The sequence below is a fragment of the Peromyscus maniculatus genome, chromosome 11 (genome assembly GCF_049852395.1).
Source record: "Peromyscus maniculatus bairdii isolate BWxNUB_F1_BW_parent chromosome 11, HU_Pman_BW_mat_3.1, whole genome shotgun sequence".
NCBI classification, from domain to species: Eukaryota; Metazoa; Chordata; class Mammalia; order Rodentia; family Cricetidae; genus Peromyscus; species Peromyscus maniculatus.
Window position 1 is genome coordinate 69,672,806 of NC_134862.1, and position 19,337 is coordinate 69,692,142.

The 19,337-nt window shown below is 35.9% G+C and overlaps 1 protein-coding gene across 9 annotated transcripts in view; it reads right to left on the reverse strand.

The window, feature by feature from the left end:
* The window catches only part of Rabgap1l (RAB GTPase activating protein 1 like), a 566,460-nt gene that overhangs the window by 357,360 nt on the left and 189,763 nt on the right, over positions 1-19,337 (reverse strand). The gene's annotated exons all lie outside the window — the stretch shown is intronic.

Consider the following 19,337-nt stretch of genomic DNA (forward strand, 5'->3'; position numbering starts at 1 on the left):
CTACTGCAGCTGAAACTGTCACTAGGTAACAGTTGCCAGGCACATGCAGGCTTACAGACTTAGTCTGTGAGCTCCGATCAAAATTGACAAAGGAAGACAATGAAACTGACCAATCTTTATAGTATGTAAACGGCATGTAAAGGCTTCTGGAGGCATTCTCCTTATAGCATTTGTAGTAATTATTTCTTATGAATAGCAGTATGGAAACAAAACTGGTATATACCTTTAAACGTTGTAGAGCAAGTACCACAAGGTACTATGACACTAAAAAGTCAGCAGTAATCTAATACTCTTTGGCTAAAAAAACTTATGAATTATTAAAAATCATTTAAGTCCTCAGAACTAAATTGATAAAATTACTATTTTGTTTTTTTTTTTTTACTATGAGGTAAATGGTCGTATTTTGATTAGAAATTAAAAGTCATTTACTCATCTCTCCAGTACCTGCCACGCCCACATGAATGTGCTGAGCTTGGCACACTGACCTACACAACAAAATACCAGTTAAGGACTGTGAAAGTGAAAGCTGTCTGGATAAATACCTGGGTCAATGTGATATAAAAGGATAGGGGGAATCCGAATAAATAGAAGCACTTAGTCCACAGTTATCCTACTATATCAAATGTGTCAAGAGCTAAAGAAATTCACCCCACAGTTTTCAAGGGGTGTGTGTGTGTGTGTGTGTGTGTGTGTGTGTGTGTGTGTGTGTGTGTGTGTGTATGTGTGTATGTTAGTAGAAGCACAATAAATATTTGCTCAAGAATTTGGTGTATATTAAAACATTTTTATTTAGGTTTACTTCAATCATTCATTTATTTTAAACCTTAAACCTTAAACATTTGTTTATTTTAAACCTTAAACATTAAAAAAAACCTATCATAACAAAATTTGTAATTGTTACAGGAGTAAAGCAATTTAGTAAAAGAAAGATGCAAATAAAAGGTAATAATTATTGAAAACATGTCTTATATGCCAAAATTTGAGCTATGTGCTTTTATACCTCCTTCTTCATAAAATTCTTAAATCTCAGGCCTGAGATGGCTCAGCAGATATAAGGCACTTGTCACCAACAACCCTGACAACTCAAGTTTAATTCACACCCATGACATTGGAAGGACAGTACAGATTCCCACAAGTTTTCTTCTGACATCCATATGTGTGACCTAGCATAAACATGTCCACAGTGTGATCTCCTCCCCTCTCCTTCCTTCCCTCTTTCCTCCTCCTCCCTTTGCCTCCCTCTCCCTCCTTTCTTTCTCTCCTTTGTAGAATAATTTCTAAATGATCTTAATAAATAAACGGAACCAGAAATTTGGGTTAAAGCCGGAGAGCAAGATCAGAGGGAGGGATAGGACAAACTACTAGTTAACCTCACCTCACCAACTCTACAGCTTCCAAAAAGGGTGACTTCCTGTCTACCCAGGATTATATGCCTTGCTGTTCTGCCACCTGATTTGCTCTCTGTCTAGCTACATCACTTCCTCTTCCTGGCCAGCTCTGTCACTTCCTGTCTGTACAGGCCTCCAGAACTCTATGGTTGGTACTGGGATTAAAAGCATGTGTGCTTCCCAGGATTGGGATTAAAGGTATGTGCCACCACTGCCTGGCTCTGTTTCCAGTGTTAACTTGAACTCGGAGATCCAGACAGATCTGTGCCTCCTGAGTGATAGGATTAAGGGTGTGTGCCACCACTGCCTGATCTCTATGTCTAATCTAGTAGTTGGCTAGGGTACACAATATATCACCATAGTTATATTACATAGCTCATCACATATACCATTTTTTCTTTTTAAATCAAAAATCATTCTTCTCATTTTACGGGTATGGGTGTCACTGCTAGTCTTTCCATCATCATTACCAACTACTTCCCTCTCCTTTCAATTGATGAGAGCTAACCAGGAAAAAGCCCAAACTGTAATTTATTAGAGGAAATATCATTTAGTATTTATATATTATTTAGTATATCATATATTATATTATATGTTATCTCATTATTAAAAATCCAAACCATGTCCTAGACAGCAAAGTAAGTGCAGTAGTTTGAATGAGAATGGTCCCCATAAGCCCATATATTTGAATACTCAGTCCATAGTTGGTGGAATTGTTTGGGAACAATTAAGAGCTATGGCCTTGTTGGAAGAGGTGTATCACTGGGGTTGGGCTTTGATGTATCAAAAGCCCAACCCACTCCCTGTTAGCTCTCTTTGCCTTGTACTTGTAGATCAAGATGCAAGCTCTCATCTACTGATCTATTACCATGTCTGCCTACCTGCTATCATGCTCCCCACCATGATGCTCATGGACTCAACCTCTGAAACTATGTTCCCCACCACCACCCATCAGCAAAATTCTATCTTCTATAAGTTGCCTTGGTCATAGTGTCTTACCACAGCAAGAGAAATATAACAGTAAAGGCAAGACATTAGCTATAAATGCCAAGTAGGATAAATAATGGACGATGACTGCAATGAGAGTTACAGTAACATTACAAAGCACTGGAGAAGCTTGTCTCTTAAGATATTTGAAAAGGAAGCAAAAGAGGTGTGCATTCAGACTTTAGTTCCACAACTATCCAATTTCACTGTCTCGACCATCATGACCTTAGAAAAGTCAGCATCACTTTCTATTTAGATGACAGCAGTGGCTTCTAATCTGGTCTGTGTTGATCATAGCTTCTCTTCAATCTATTATTGGTGATGTATTGTGTTCCCCAATATACTGTGTCCCCCAATAAAACCTGCCCAGAGATCAGAGGAAAAAGCCAGCCATTATATAGAAGTCAGGCAATGGTAGTACACGTCTTTAATCCTATCACTTGGGTGGCAGGGATCTGTCTGGATCTCTGTGAGTTCAAGGCCACACTCGGAACAGAGCCTTTAATTCTAGCACTAACTTGTAGCATGAATCTTAAAATGGTCGTATTAAGTAAAAAAACAGAGCCAGAAATTTGAAGCCTTAGAGAGATCAGGGAAATATGGAAAGCCACTAGTTAACCTTACCTCACCAACTCCACAGCTTCCAAAGAGCACGACTTCCTATCTACCCAGGCTTATATGCCTTGCTTTTCTGCCCTCCCATTGGCTAGCTTAGCCCAGCTACATCCCTTTCTCCTCCTAACACAGCTCTGTCACTGTCTGCCTGCCTGTACAGACCTCCAGGTCTCTAGGGTTGGTACTGGGATTAAAGGCGTTTGTCACCACACTTAGCTCTATTCCTTAGTGTGGCCTTGAACACACAGAGATCCTCACTGCTAAGGGATTAAGGGTGTATGCTGCCTGACTTCTTTGTTTACTTAAAATGGCTGGCCTTTTCCCCCTGATCTCCAGGCAAGCTTTATTTATTAACACACAAATAAAATATCACCATATTTAGCACAAATAAAATATCACCACACTAATCATAGAGGTCTGGAGGTCTGTACAGACAGGAAGTGACAGAGCTGGGCAGGAAAAGGAAGTGATGTAGCTGGGCTGAGAGAGCAAATGAGGGAGCAGAACATAAAGGCATATAGGCATGGGTATACAGGAAGTAGCTCTCTTTGGAAACTGCAGGGTTGGTGAAGTAAAGTTAGCCTGTGGCTTTTCCTATTCCCCTGATCTCTCAGGTTTTAACCACTATATCTGGCTCTGTGTTTTTTTATTTAATAAGACCGTTTAGCAATTTGTCTACACTATTATGCACAAAAATGAGTATATTTTCCAAAATTCAAAACAAATCATGTCACTTCCTTCCTTAAAATACTTGAGTTTTATTCTGCATTTTATAAAAGGTCCTATAAATCTGGCCTAATCTCATTTTCCTTGGGTTATCCATGTTAGACAAATTCTCCACCCCTCGTCACTGTAAGCCTCGGCCCCACATTAACTTGCTGTGTTCTCTTCTGCTGCAGAGTGCTCACATCAGCTGCTCAATGAGCTACCACATTCAATTCAGACACAAGCTTCCACCTTCGTCCAAGAACTTCTTCCTCTGGGAAATCTTACCTGAGTTCCCACAAAGTACCAGATTCTACACCTACCATCATCTGTAATTATTTATTTTATTCACTTTATTTTCTTACTAAGCTGAAGCCTCATAGGGGGAGCAAATACTTGCTTTGCTTACCATCATATCTAAAGTGCTGATATTATACTGCTGGGCATTGAATAGGAGTTTAACAAACAAATGTCTAACATAATTAATTTTTTTTTTTTTTTTTTTTTTTTTTTTTTTTTTTTTTTTGGTTTTTCGAGACAGGGTTTCTCTGTGTAGCTTTGCGCCTTTCCTGGAGCTCACTTGGTAGCCCAGGCTGGCCTCGAACTCACAGAGATCCGCCTGGCTCTGCCTCCCGAGTGCTGGGACTAAAGGCGTGCGCCACCAACGCCCGGCTAACATAATTAATTTTTATGTAAGACAACTAGTACAACAGAAACTGTAACATTAAAACAAAGTCCCTTACAATCAATCCCTTGTTTAACAAAGACTTCCAGGAGGAAGTAAGAAATATGACCAAACTGCAACAGAGAAAAGTTAATCTCTTCATATATTCAAATATTAGATAAGTATTAGTAATTTATACATCTACTTAAATCCAAGTCCATATCAACATTTGAAAAAAATCTTTGATTTTTAGACCTAGGAAATAAGGAAGGTTGATGTGTCCTTTAAGGACAACACTAGTGATGTTGGAATAATAGCATTGTTCTGTGTTTTGACCGGTGCAGTTGTTACCATTGTGGGTGTGATACTGTACTATAATTCTATGATGTGTTATCATCATGGAAATAGAGAAAAGGATGCCTGTAAGCCTGCCTGCTGTTACTGACAACATAATCCACAACAATCATCAAGTATAATTAAATGCAAAATGTTAAAAATACAACAAATAGCTTGTTTTTTACAAGGATGACCTCCAGCTAAGACTCCTTGCAACAGACAAGGTGCTTGAACCAGCATTCTTCTGTAATCAGATTAGTGACTACCCTAATTGTCATCATAGAACCTTCATTCAGTAACTGATGGAAGCAGATGCAGTGATCCACAGCAAGCACTGGGCTGAACTCCTGGAGATCGATTGAAAAGATAGAGGAGGGATCATATGAGCAAGGGGAGTCAAGATCATGATGGAGAAAACCAAAAAGACAGTTGACCTGAGCGAGTGGGAGCTCACAGAGATACAATTCTGATGTTTCTCGGTTCTCTAATCTTAATGCACATACCATTGTGTATTAAGATTAATACACATTAATGTGTATTAATGTGTAATGCTATCACACCTAGACACCAGAGAGTCTCTAGACTGGTCATCATTCATGCATTTTTATCACCTGGACTTTGTGTATGATAACTGAAAATATTACATAGACTATGAATAATCACCCCAGGAAAATGATGGTATATATCCCAATAGGGCACTTGGTTGAGCAAGCTTGGTGAACTGAAATTCACTTTGGATCCTACCTAAAGGTGGGAGGAGAAAATGATTATACAAAGTTGTCCTCTGACTTCCCAACATGTGTTGTGGCATACACTATCCATCCACACATCTCTGTCTCTCTCTGTGTGTGTCTGTCTCTTTCTGTCTCTCTCTCTCTGTCTCCGTCTGTCTGTCTCTCTCTCATATACATGCAACACAATAATAATAAATTTTTTAAATAAAAATAATGTCAACAATCTTTTGGTGACTGAAGATATAAATCTTTAAGTTCTAAAGTATGCAGCAGGCAGGACAATAATTTTTTATACATCTCAAAACTATTGGATTTCATGAATGTACTTATATTAAACATTTTTATATTGCAAGCTGATGATGGACAGAATCATTACCTTGACTTTGTCATGTACGTGAATTAAAACACCATATTGAAGTCAGTAAATATGTTAAAACGTGAAGTGAAAATTAATGGAAAGAAACTTGATTTTTTAGAAAACAATAATGATTAATTACTTATTTTAAGAATGCCAACTGCTATTAAATGCAGTACCAAATAACTTGTAATGGACGACTAAGCATAGTACTAAGGTAACATGAGCTGAGTGCTGGAAAGCAAACACTGAAATGATACATATAACAACCTACTGACTTAGTGACTGAAAGGTACAGCGTAAGTTTATTTTCTTACCTTGCTCTACTGTAAATCAAAAAAATTAAATATTTAATTAATTAAAAATACCAACAAAATTTTAGTTATAAAGTTACATAGAAAGAACTTTCTCAACCTGATAAAGACATATAATTGGGAAATATATATCTACTAGAGTATTTCACAATGAAATATTAATGATTCTTCCCTAAGAATGGGAATATATAAGCATGTGGGTCTTACTACTTCCATGCACCCTATACTGACAGTTTCAGTCTATATAATAAACAAGAAAATTAAAAGCCATTCAAGAAAAGCATAACTATATATGCAAAAATATTAAAACTACTCCTACATACATTAAAATATAAAATGAATACACTTTGTCAGAATATGAGGTATTTCGTTGCTATATACATGCAACAAAAATGGAAATAAAATTTTAAACAGTAAACCCTTTACAATAGGCTCATACAGCAGAAAACAAAGATATATCTAATAAAACCTGTATATCTCTATTTTGAGAACTACAGAAAGCCACTGAGACAACGCTAAAGGCTTAAGGAAATGGACAGATATACCATCTTTATGTTTTTGAAGACTTGCTATCATTAAGAAGACCAGATTCTCGGGCTGGAGAGATGGCTCAGCCGTTAAAGGCTAGGCTCACAACCAAAAATATAAGACCAGATTCTCACCAGTTTATCGATTACATACTCACATTAAAATCTAGACAGGTTTTTCTGTAAAACAAGCAACTGCTGATTATAAAATCTATATGTAAACACGAAGAATTTGAATAGTTATTGTAAAACCATCTTCTAAAAGAAAATAAAAACACAATTGGAAGACTGACACAACCTGGTTTCAAGACCTACTGTAAGACCATGGTACAAGAGACTAGCCTCCTATAGACCCGTAGAACAGTAAAAGCTACAAAAATGAGGCCAGAGTTATTGGCCAATTGAAATTCAGTAGGATCTCTAAAACAAACCTGGATCTTAAGGAAATCTTTTCAATAAATAGTACTAGAAAAATGTGGACACCCAATGGGAAAATATGAACTAAGGGCACTTCCTCATACTACACATAAAAATTTACTTGTAATAAATGATATATCAAAATATAAAGGTTGAAAATATAAACAGGGGGTGGAGAAATACCTTAGAGGTTAAGAGAACTGGCTGCTCTTCCAAAGGTCCTGAGATAAATTCCCAGCAACCACATGGTGGCTCACAACCATCTGTAATGAGATTTAGTGCCTTCTTCTGGCCTGCAGGGATACATGCCAGCAGAACACTATATAGATAATAAATAAATAAATCTTAAAAACAAAAAAAGAAAATAAACAGATAGCTTCTAAAAGAAAACACATTACAGGGATAACTTCATGGCACAGAAGCAAAGTTTGTAAGATAATAAAAATAATAAGCTAAATTTTAATTTATATGCCAAAATTCTTACCAAAAGACATCATTAAGAAAATCAGCAAGCCAAAAGGCTGAAAAAAGTCATTAGCAAAACACACACCTAACAAAGAAATTTTTATGCAAACTGTGACTACAATACTGTTACTGACACTATAAATTAATAAAAATACAAATAGCCGGGCGTTGGTGGCGCACGCCTTTAATCCCAGCACTCGGGAGGCAGAGCCAGGCGGATCTCTGTGAGTTCGAGGCCAGCCTGGGCTACCAAGTGAGCTCCAGGAAAGGCGCAAAGCTACACAGAGAAACCCTGTCTCGAAAAACCAAAAAAAAAAATAAAAAAATAAAAATACAAATAATCAAAAATGATAATAATAGAGACTGAGAGTTCAATTGTGGCTACCAGAGACTAGCAACAGTAATAGGGAGATGAGAAGATGTTAGTCAATGAATACTAAGTGATAACTCAATAGAAGAACTAAGTTTTGATGTGCTGTTGCCTCCCAAACTGACTACAGATTACTGAAATGTACTTTGCTATTTAATTTTTAATTAGAAAAAATCATTTTTAAATTCATGCACAACCCAGAAAGGCCAAATTTTCATGAGATATATATGCTCAAGTTGAGTTAGACTACATAATTATACATGACTCAAAACACCACATAGAACCCATCAGTATGTACAACTGTTAGGGGGAGAAGTGAAAAGTGCTCAGTATCAAGTCACTAGTTCAAGGCAAAAATCAACAATAATAACATACCAATGTATTTACTACAATGGCTAGAATTAAGACTTGCAATAAAAAAATTGGCAAGATTGTAAAAACTGTGGTGGTATAAAATAACCCAAATTCAGGAAATGTGACAAACATTTTTGGAAATCCTTATTGTATTAAACAAATCTACACTATGGCCCACCAGCTCATTCCAAAAGACATGCAAACATATCCACGAAATAACCATTAGATATCAAGTCTTGCGCGCGCGCACACACACACACACACACACACACACACACACACACACACACACACACACACAATGTTCCTGGTAATATGTACAAAACTAAACAGCCCAAACTGGAAACAACATACACATCCACCAACAGGTATATACATGAAGAAACTGTGATATGTACCTACTGTGGCTTGGTGCTTAGCAACAAAAAGGAATGAAAATAGCACAAACAACACAGATGAACCTAAACACTAAGGGGAAAAAGTCATGCCTCAAGGAGCACACTTGACATGAAGTTCTAAAACATAAAAAAATGAATTTTTGCTGAATTATAACAGTTGGCTCAATAGTGTATTTGTGTGCACACATTTGAACATGTGTATACAAGTGTGTGCATGCATGGGCACTGACACAAATTCAATGACTGTCAAGAATATAAAAGAAATTTCAGGAATGATGGAAACATTCTTATGTAAAAAATGTATGGATCATGTGCATGTATACATGGGAAAATGATGAAATAATACACGTAAGCTTTGGGTAAATTATTACCAAAGATAACCATGAACCTGTGAATTCACTTGTGTACAATGAATGTTCATTTAATATTTGTCAAACAGTTTGTGATCATCACTGTTAACAACAATAGGAACATTGTCTCATAACATAACATACCTTTGCAACTGTGGACCATGAGTGTGTGTGTATTAGAGACAAGAGGAACAACAGGGGAGATCGATAGATCTGTTTCATTCTATAAGTGACCAGGTACTAAAAGTAATACACAGCTCCCACCACACTGGCTTTCTATCCATAACACAGAACAGTATCTTTTACTTCCTCTTTCAATTTCCTATTTGCAATTTCCTAGAGGCTTAAAACCTGAAACAAAGCTTCTGACAATTTTTTTCTCAAAGACTACATAAAATTACTCCTCTACCAGGAAAGTGTCACAGTTTAGTCCTAGACTGCCAGTTATTTCTGGATAAGTGAAATGGCACCATTTTTAGTATGACTAAAACATTGGAAGTGCATTTCAAAATAACATAGGAGAAAAATGTCAAGCTTTCTTAAATCTCATAGCTAAGAGTTTTTCTTATATTAAGGAATTTCCATCTGGAAATTAAATTATTTAATACAATTTTGTATCAATGAAATCTTAAATATTAGCTCACAGAAAGGACATTAAATGTTCATTTTCCTTCAAATTTTGTACAGTAAAACCATAGTGGTAAAGTTTAACTTTAAGACATCACTTGAAAACAGTCTATATAACTGTATGCTAACAGAAGTGCAAACACCACATTTTAAATAACAGGTTCACATTAAAAGAAAGGAATGTTAATTTAAACTCATTTTTAATTGAAAGGAAGTTTTCCACTATAAAAGAAAAATTGCTATTTTTGAGATATCTTATTGTTATGGCAACTGATGTGCTAAAAATAATAAAGAAATATCAAAGTTGTTATAGCAACTAGAATTTTAAAGAGCCATGAAGTGTAGAATAATCAAACCTTAACTTGGCTTGAAATGAAACATCTATGACTCAGGTTTGAAAAGAAAACTTGAAATTTTCATGATCTTGTCTTTGCAACTTGTTTCTGGAAATGAATTTTAAAAAAACAAACAAACAAAATCCTCAGATATGAATTGAAGTATCATTTCTACATTACTTAAATCAGCAATACTGTACATGCATCCATCAAGGTGGCTTTAACAATCCAACATACTATCAAACTCCATGAACAGCAGGAGAAGATCATGGAGTCAAGGTCCAATAACTGAACATAATTGTTCACAGCTATCTAGAGTTCGTGAGTTCACACGAGTTTGGTTCAGTTGACTGTGTAGATTTCCCCTACATGGGACTGAACTAGGTCCTCTGCATGTGGGAGACAGTTGTGTAGCTTGGTCTGTTTGAAGGGCCTCTGGCAGTGGTTTCAGGATCTATCCCTGGTGCAAAGCTGGCTTTTTGCAGCCCATTTCCTATGGTGGGATGCCTTGCTCAGCCTTGATGCAGGGGTTGGGGCTTGGTCCTGCCTCAACTGAATGTACTAGGTTTTGGTGACTCCTTAGGGGAGGCCTTCTTACCCTTTTGTGTGGGGGGGCGGGGGGGAGAACATCAGGAAGGAAGGCGGTGAGGGGGATAGGAGGAGGTATGGGACAGGGAACCGTGGTTGGTATGTAAAATGAAAAAAATTAATAAATAAGAAAAAAATACTACTTCCTGCAAAGCCGAGCCCAGATTCATCTAATTAGAGGTCTGTTAGATTATGAAATAGTTTACCAAATACTAGGCATTGTTCAATGTTCTGGCATCCTGCTTGACTCACAAGGGGAACATTCATAAGAGTTTCATAAGCACTGATAAGACCTCTGAAGGATTTAAACTGGGTAGTAACAGGAATTAATGTCTTTTCCTAGAGATGGCCATACTGGGAAATAAAAACAGATTTACATATTTGTTACATCATCAAAAGCCTTAAGTTTCAATTGTTCCTTCCTAATCAAATAACCAAGATTTGTCAACAAATGTAGTAATACATGTCACTACCATAGCACATTTCAGGAACCGACACCAGCTCTCTAGAGCAGACTTCTATCAATATCATTCCACATCCTTCTGTGTTGTTTATACCCTTTAACACTTTGGAGTTTTTGTTTGTTGGCTTGCTTGTTTTGAGTGTCCCCCATTCAAATAACTGGTTTATCTTATGAGTTAGTAAAGAAACTTGAGAAACACACACGTTTTTCCTCACATCTAGGCATGAAAGGCTGCAGCACTTGGCAACAGCCTCCTGCTGCAAATACCATAAATCTTGGCGATTTGGAAAGTGATAATTCCTTCAAAAATACAAATTCACTTCCCTCAATACCTTACCCAGTAATTAATAGCACTAGCCATGACCACTATCATTATAATCCTACTATCTTCATAAAATGACTATATGCTGTCCTTCAGAGCAATGATTTCAAAATGTTGCAGTATTCTCTTTTGTTATTTTAAAGCAATTTATATTTATTCTTTGAGAACTTCATTCATGTATACAATGTATTTAGATAATGTCCACTCCTCTTTACTAACTCCCTATCCAACAAAAATCCTTTTACAACTCCATGTACTGTTCTTTTAATTCATTATTTTCATGTACATGAGTGTGTGTGAGACAGAGTTGGTTAGCTAGCTAGCTACTTAGTTACTTAGCTGGCTAGTTTAGGTGCACCACAAGCATTCACAGCCTGCAGAGGCCAGAAGACATTGAATCTTCCGGAACTAGAGTTACAGTAGTTGTGAGTTGCCATCTGGGTGAGGTAAACTAGTCAGTTTAATCTGAAGAGCAGTCAAATCTCTTAACCATTGACCAATCTCTCCAACAATCTTTTCATTTACCTCTTAATAATTGGTTGAGTCAAAGCAGTTCTACTGTCAGAACTCACATGGGTATGGGGCCATCCACTGCAGCATGGGAAATTTAGTAGTGTCCATACCAAAAAGGAAAAGTGATGCTCCCCTTGCAGCTACCAACTATCATCAGCTCAACTACATGTGCAGCCACCTGAGCTCCTCCACAGTCAGTGCTGCAATTTGATTTTTGCAGACCCTTGAGCAGGTAGCCATAGTTGCTTTGAATTCATGAATGAAATGACCTGTATTTCCTGAAGATAGAATTTCATACAATTCTTTTTCAGCCAGACACTCTTATGTACTTTCTGCTCCCTCTCCCACAATATTCCTTAAATCTTGGGTTGGTAAAGAATATTAATTTCCCATTTAAGCCTAAGTTACACATTTTCAGCACTTTGACCAGCTATTAGTCTCTGTATTAATTACTGTCCACCTTCGTATATTCTTAACCCGTTTGTTAGAATAATACAAAAATATTACCTTTCCTAACTTTTGTAAAGAATTAAGATCATTCAAAATTACCAGAGAGAATGTAATAAAATTTTATTATAATTGTATTAAGTGCTGAAATTGTTTCAAAAAATGAGAATGAATTATTCAATAATTAATTTGATCATTATTTTTAACTATATTAATTTATATTCATGTAGTGCTTGAGTGATTAATGCTATAACAGTCGCTGGATCTTTTTACTGCTTATCAATGCCATATATAAACTGCCTCTTTATATGCAGATACTAAATTTTTATAGAAATTTCTTGATTAGAGCAGAAGTAATATTATGCAATGGTGATGCCACCATTTGTAGAAATATTTACCATTATGTTTAGAACCAAGTAGTTCTTAATTTGAAAACAGAACATAGAGATCAAATATATAAATATTGCATAAAGATGAGGTTATATTGTCTACCATCATACTGTATATCAAGTTTTTGGAATGGAATGGAAACGTATGTTGGGAAACTGAGCCGTCTGAAGACACATGGCCTCATAAACATTCCAAAGCAAACACAAACAAGCAAACAAACAAAATAAATTAACCATACAAGGTAGCAATAAGAATCATTTTCACCATGGAAGTTATTCATAACATGAAGCTACTATTGTAAATACATACTTTAATTTTTATAATCTGTGTGTATTAATTTCACTGTGGACATGACAGTTAAAAATATGGAGTTTTATATTAAATTTCTGTCTTGAAAAATTTACACAATGCTGAAATAGTCAACAATGGTTTGTTTATTAATCAAGGTTGGAAATTCGGTCACATATAATTGATATTCAGTAGATGATTTCTGATAGTGATGACTAAACATTCCAGCAAGTTAAAGGTGAAAGCACCACTGACAAGAAGAATGTAATTAAAGAAACTAATATAATTTTGAGTCTGTCATGTCCCACTCAGCTTCTATGCAATTATATTCATAATGAAAAGATAGAAAAAAATTTAAGGAAAAACATAGTTTAAAAATCACAAGATGGTCCTTCAAATACACATTATCATGCCAACTCACTTCAGTTTTGTTTGTTTAAAGAAAGTGGTGTTAAGAGATTAAAACAGTGTCTCATTGCATAATCATGACTGGACTGGAAGAAACTGCTAACCAGGATGGCCTCCATTCTGCAGCAATCCTCTAGCTTCTGTCTCCTGAATGCTGGGATTATAGTCATGCACCATCATGCTTGGTTTAAAAGAATATCTTCACTGGTACTTCTTTCTCTCTCCCTCAAATGTTTTCATGTCTTCTGTCTATGCCACACAAACAGCTCCCAGACCTATCCAGTTGTCTCATTCATTTTTTTATTTCTACTGGAATTCAACACACAGTGCTTCATAAATACTTCATACTCATTGTTTGAAGGACAAAGCTTTCATTTACCAGCTTTATAAGCATTGTACTTGGCCTACTCATGTTCATATTTAACATATGATGGGATGAAACAGAAACAATAACATGACTACTTCTGACCATATAAACCCCAGAGATGTTCTAAGTACCAGGCATAAAATAATTAGTTAGGTAAATAAATACATCAACCAAAAGACCTAGCATAGTAATTGACCTATTTTCATTAAACGTAGAGTTTTCTGATGTCTTTTAATTGATATCATCAATTGCAAGCACTGTACCTAACACATAATAGAATATGGTAATATTTGATAAAAGGTTAACAGGTTTTGTGTTCCTTTCTGGTTAACTATCAACAGAGAGAGAGAGAGAGAGAGAGAGAGAGAGAGAGAGAGAGAGAGAGAGAGAGAGAGAGAGAGAGAGAGAGAGAGACAGAGAGAGAGAGACAGAGAGAGACAGAGAGAGAGAGACAGACAGAGAGAGAGACAGACAGAGAGACAGAGAGAAACAGAGAGACAGAGAGAAACAGAGACAAAGATACACAGACAGAGACAGACACAGAGAGAGATTTTATAAAGAATGGGCCTAAATAAGTATAAAAAGCAACAGTAGCTTAAAATGACTCTGAATTTGAAGCTTTTTAAGAAAAAGCTAAAAAATATTGTATTTTTTCCACCATTTCTGAGCCATGTTATGAGGGACTGAGAAAGTGACGAGTCAACTGAAATGACCTACATCTGCCAGGACAAGTCTCTTTCTTTCTCACCAGGCACTTTCAAAGCTAAGTGGCTAAAGTGATTAGGTAGCACAGAGAACAACTCAGAACACTGAACCTTTGACAGAAATCACTTTGAAGAAACAGAAATTGAGAAGGGAAAGAATAAACTTATGATGCTGTTTCAAGACATGTCTGAAAGAGGAATGAAGGTTGCTAAACTGGAAAAGGCCCAGTGAAAAAACACCTCTATTCTGAAAAGTTTGTGATCAAAGAAGACAATGTGATCAAAAGCCGACTCAGAAATGATACAGGAACCAACAACATTCATGTACTTTTTGGCCCACTAAATAGAAAATTGTAAACAAACAGAATGACTAGGTAAGGGCCTAAGGACTTAAATAAGTCATCACACACATATGCATAAACACATGCATGCATGCATAGCCAGAGGGTTAGATGTTTCTATTATCTAACCTTTCACAATGCCAACTTCAACCATGCCATGCTCTAAATTTTCTGGCATAATGCTTATACAAAACGTTACCATCCTCTGATTTCCTTGTTTACATTGCTATACCTTCATTCATGTGCAAACTAACCAGGTACACAAGTATTATAAAATACAAGATGATCTATGGCAACAAACTATTAAAATGTTAAATCTTTTTTTAAAATGGTACATAATTTTGTTCAAAGAAAAGTACCTTGGGTTAAAAGCAGATTTTCCATGCTTCTTATAGGACTTATAAAATAGATGTGTAATAAGAATTGTGTATTCAAAGATCAAACACTAATATTAAGTCACATATAACTAACATCTACAACAGGAAAAAATACCCAAAATCTATTCAATACCCAACATTCTAAAGGAATATTAAAATGACATAAATCAACTGTGGCTCTTTTGTTTGTAGTACTATATGTATGGAAATTATCAGGATAATAGAGTTGGTAATAAAAATTGTAGCAAGGTCTTAGTATAGACTAAGGTTCTGCACAGGGCCCAGCAGACCTAATTAAACTGGAGTATCTCATGCTAAAGTTATAAGTTAACAGAACTAAAAAAATCATTAGATGATCTTCTAAGAAACCAGTTTTATTGACACAATAAAGAAATCTGCTCTATCTTTTATAAGGAAAGTGTTTGTTAAAAATAAATAAATAAATAAGCCACTTTCTGCTCTCTGTTTCTATACTCTTCAGCACTTTGGTCTCTACAAGGCCAAACTCCTAGGCTCAGCAAATCAGAATGCACACTATATATAAACTGTGAGGAGTTGCACGATGCTATAACCACAAATAAAAGCTAACTAAAGTATCAAAAACAAATTTATTATAATTTTGCCTTCTTTACCCTAAATTTTCAGTGGACTTCTTGAGACAAAGATATGAATTAAAATATAATAATAATGGAAGAAAAATCTAGAAATTATTTTTCTAATAGCTTTGCTATTACTTTATACTTGTACATTTCACAATCCTGATCACTTAAATGCTCACATTTACAAATACTATCTCGGTAGAAAAAAGTGGTTGCAAAAATGTAAGGCATTCTAGCTCTAGTAAGGGGTTGGAATGACATTTTGCTTAATAACTCCTTTTATAAATGCACCGCCCAAGCTGAATGTCATTGTGTGACTATTTATAATTTAGAGCTTTCTGTCAAGATGATTTTATGCCCTGACATGCCACTGAGTAGGCTGGGAACAGCTGTATGCCCCAAAGGAAAATGAAATTACTGGTGTTGTTCAAGAGCAAAGGTATTAAACAAGCAGTATTTCTTAAGAGAGCTTCATGAGAATATATTGGCTAAATGACTGAAATACTCAGTAAAATTATGTCATTCAGGCAATAATAATTACAATAAACATTCAATCAATAATTTCCTCTACGTAGATAAAACTTAATTATAAAAATAATTCTAATCTTTAGAACTTCTTAAATTAATTTGTTAGTTTATTAAGAATATATAGTATTGCAATTGAAATTTTTATTTGTATGCAAAATAGGTATTAAAATGTTTTTCAGAAATATTTAGAGAACCCATTTGCCCAGTAACCCTGGAATATCTTTATATATTTAAACTTTAACTTCATACAACATGGATTTAAATAACATGAAGAGTCTAGATAAATGGTAAATCATCAAGTAATGGTTGCATGTGCTGTGTTTGTAGAAAATACTTATCTAAACCCCACTGTTAAGGAAAGACAGTAGGCAGGCCATCTGTTCTTATTTTATTGTGCTGAAGATTACAAAAATCTATTAGAAGAAAACTACCGCATCTGCCCAACTTGTTCCTAATATTTTGGGAGATTTTCATAAGAATATAAATTGACACAGAATCCTAAATATGTCTGTAGGAAGTATTTTTCACACCTCAGCCAAATATCACTAGAACTGCAAGAGGAAAGTTCCAGTTCACTTACTAGTGGATGAAAAGAAGAAGTCACAGCTTCTCCCAGTCCTCACTGCCTATGTACTTCATGGAGGAGATGCTAACCATCTGAAGCCAGATACAGCAATACAAGTGTACATGACATGCCTTCTTAAACTTCTTCACACTTGGGAGAATAAAGCAGGAGGAGTACAGGTTCACTTTCTGAAAACGGGTCCTCGTGGCACTGGAAGATGCTATGAGAAGCATGTGAAAGATAAATATGGAAGGTGCAAGCTAAAGGGGAGGAAGGTTATCAATAGTCCTACCCAACTGGAAAGCTATGCACCACAACAATGATTGGTACAGCAAGATATCCCCAAAGGGACAATAGCAGGTGGCACTTATATCCTGGGGGTGACCAGTATGTCTAATTGGACTTAATACCTATTCAACAGGAAGGACATCATGCCTGATACAATAAACCTAGCCAAGTACCCATAGCTGGTAAGGTCATGGACCTTAGAGGAGAACCTACCACTGCCACTTTCCAAACCAGTAAAATTTCTGTGTTTGAAATACTTAGACTTATACCCACAGAAAAGTAGGTATAAGCAATGATTATGCCTCCAAGAGAGGCATAATCAATCTTCCCCAGGAATGAAAACACCCCTGATAGGTTATCCAATTCCAAATAGTCATCCCTAAACATAGATACACATTAGCAGCACTAAATGAACTCAGCAGGCTGTGTGTGTGTGTGTGTGTGTGTGTGTGTGTGTGTGTGTGTGTGTGTGTGTGTGTATCTATATAATAGAGAAGAATCATGAATTTGAGGGGAGACAGGAGAAGTTGGTGGGGGAGAAAAAGTGGAAATGATATAACTACAGTACTCAGGTACGAAATTCTCAAAAGGAGGATTGAAAGTTTAAGACCAGCCTGGAATGCATAAAACAATCTTAGGACCTATATACAGCAAGTATCATTGTGGCCATCTGCGGGTACCAAGTCTTTTTTTTTTTAATGAATAATTGAATAAAGAGTTTAAAAATAAAAATTTCTAAAGGCCATGGAAATTTTTCATTCACAAGAGTAATAGGTGTGATTGTGATCTTTGGAGAAAACAAAGACTATAACATAGACAGCTGCAGAAAACTATTGATTAAGAACAACAAACAGTCTAGACAGAAAGCCATTGAAGAAAGCCCTTAAAAAATGTGATAGGGATGCTGAAATGGAGGTCTTCACAACTGATGGCTTCTGGTGGGAGGGGTCAGTTTTCTTTAAGAGGCAGACCACTGGGAGTTTAACCATACCCCAATGAGTATATGGGTAACATAAACTGAACTTGATATCTTTTTTCTTTTTCTTGCTTATTTGTGGGGAGGGCACAAAGGTAGGGATCTGGACCTAGGAAGACTGGGAAGTGAGTGTGACTGGGATGCACTGTGTGAAATTTCCAAATATTCAATAAAAAATATTATGTTGTGAAAAAACAACATACATTATCTGCATGTTAGGCCAGCCAAATCTCACATAGAACAGTATGAAGAAGTATAGAAGAAACTCATCATCACAAAAACATTCCCAAAGCAGTGATTCATAACCTATACATCTCAAACAAGACTCAGCAAATAACAATGTGCCATACCAGTGAAAACTGTAGAAATCCTCTTCTTTATAACAAGAATGATTTAACCATTTTTCCAGTGCTTAATACTATTTCTGGATATTTTAATTCTATAAAAACTTAAATTCCAATTATACACTATAATTTCATGACACTAATACCAACAAAGTATTAGTGATGCACACAACTAGGATACAAATATGTGCCATATAAGTCAATAAAATGGGTTAAAGATCAGAATTGTTTTATTTCATAATAACAATAATATTTCAAGATGATCACTGCACTGCACATTCTTAAAATTACTCAGCACCTTTCTAATGTATATTTTTATGTTCTATAAAGGAAACAAAAGCCATCTGCTACCCAGCACTGGCTTGAACTATAATTGTTGTGAGGGTATACATAGCTTAAGTGGCCTACATTAAAGTTTTTTATGTTTATGGTAGGGGCTGGAGAGAGTTCTGTTGGTGATATGGGAGCATGTAAACCTTAAATCTCCAGAAACTGTGTGAGAAGCCAAGCATGGTGCGCTTCTATAACCCCAGCGCTGAGAAGGGAAACATAGGTAGGTGGCTAGGGTTTGCCGGCCTGCTTGTCTAGCTAATTGGCAAGCTCCAGGGTCAGAGGGACACTCTGTCTCAAAAACTAAGGTTGATACGTAATCAAGGAAGATATTCAATGTTGACTTCTGGACTTCTGCCTACCTTACATACAAATGCACATATGAACATGTTATATACACACACAAATAATAAAAGTACCATCAAAACTTAATAAAATATATTTTGTCATATTGACAAAAACTAAGTAGAAAAGTACAGAAATGAATTTGCTTCATGGGAAGAAATGAAGGCTTGAGTTTTGCTAATTTAAATTTCATGTAGACAATGGGAAAAAAGC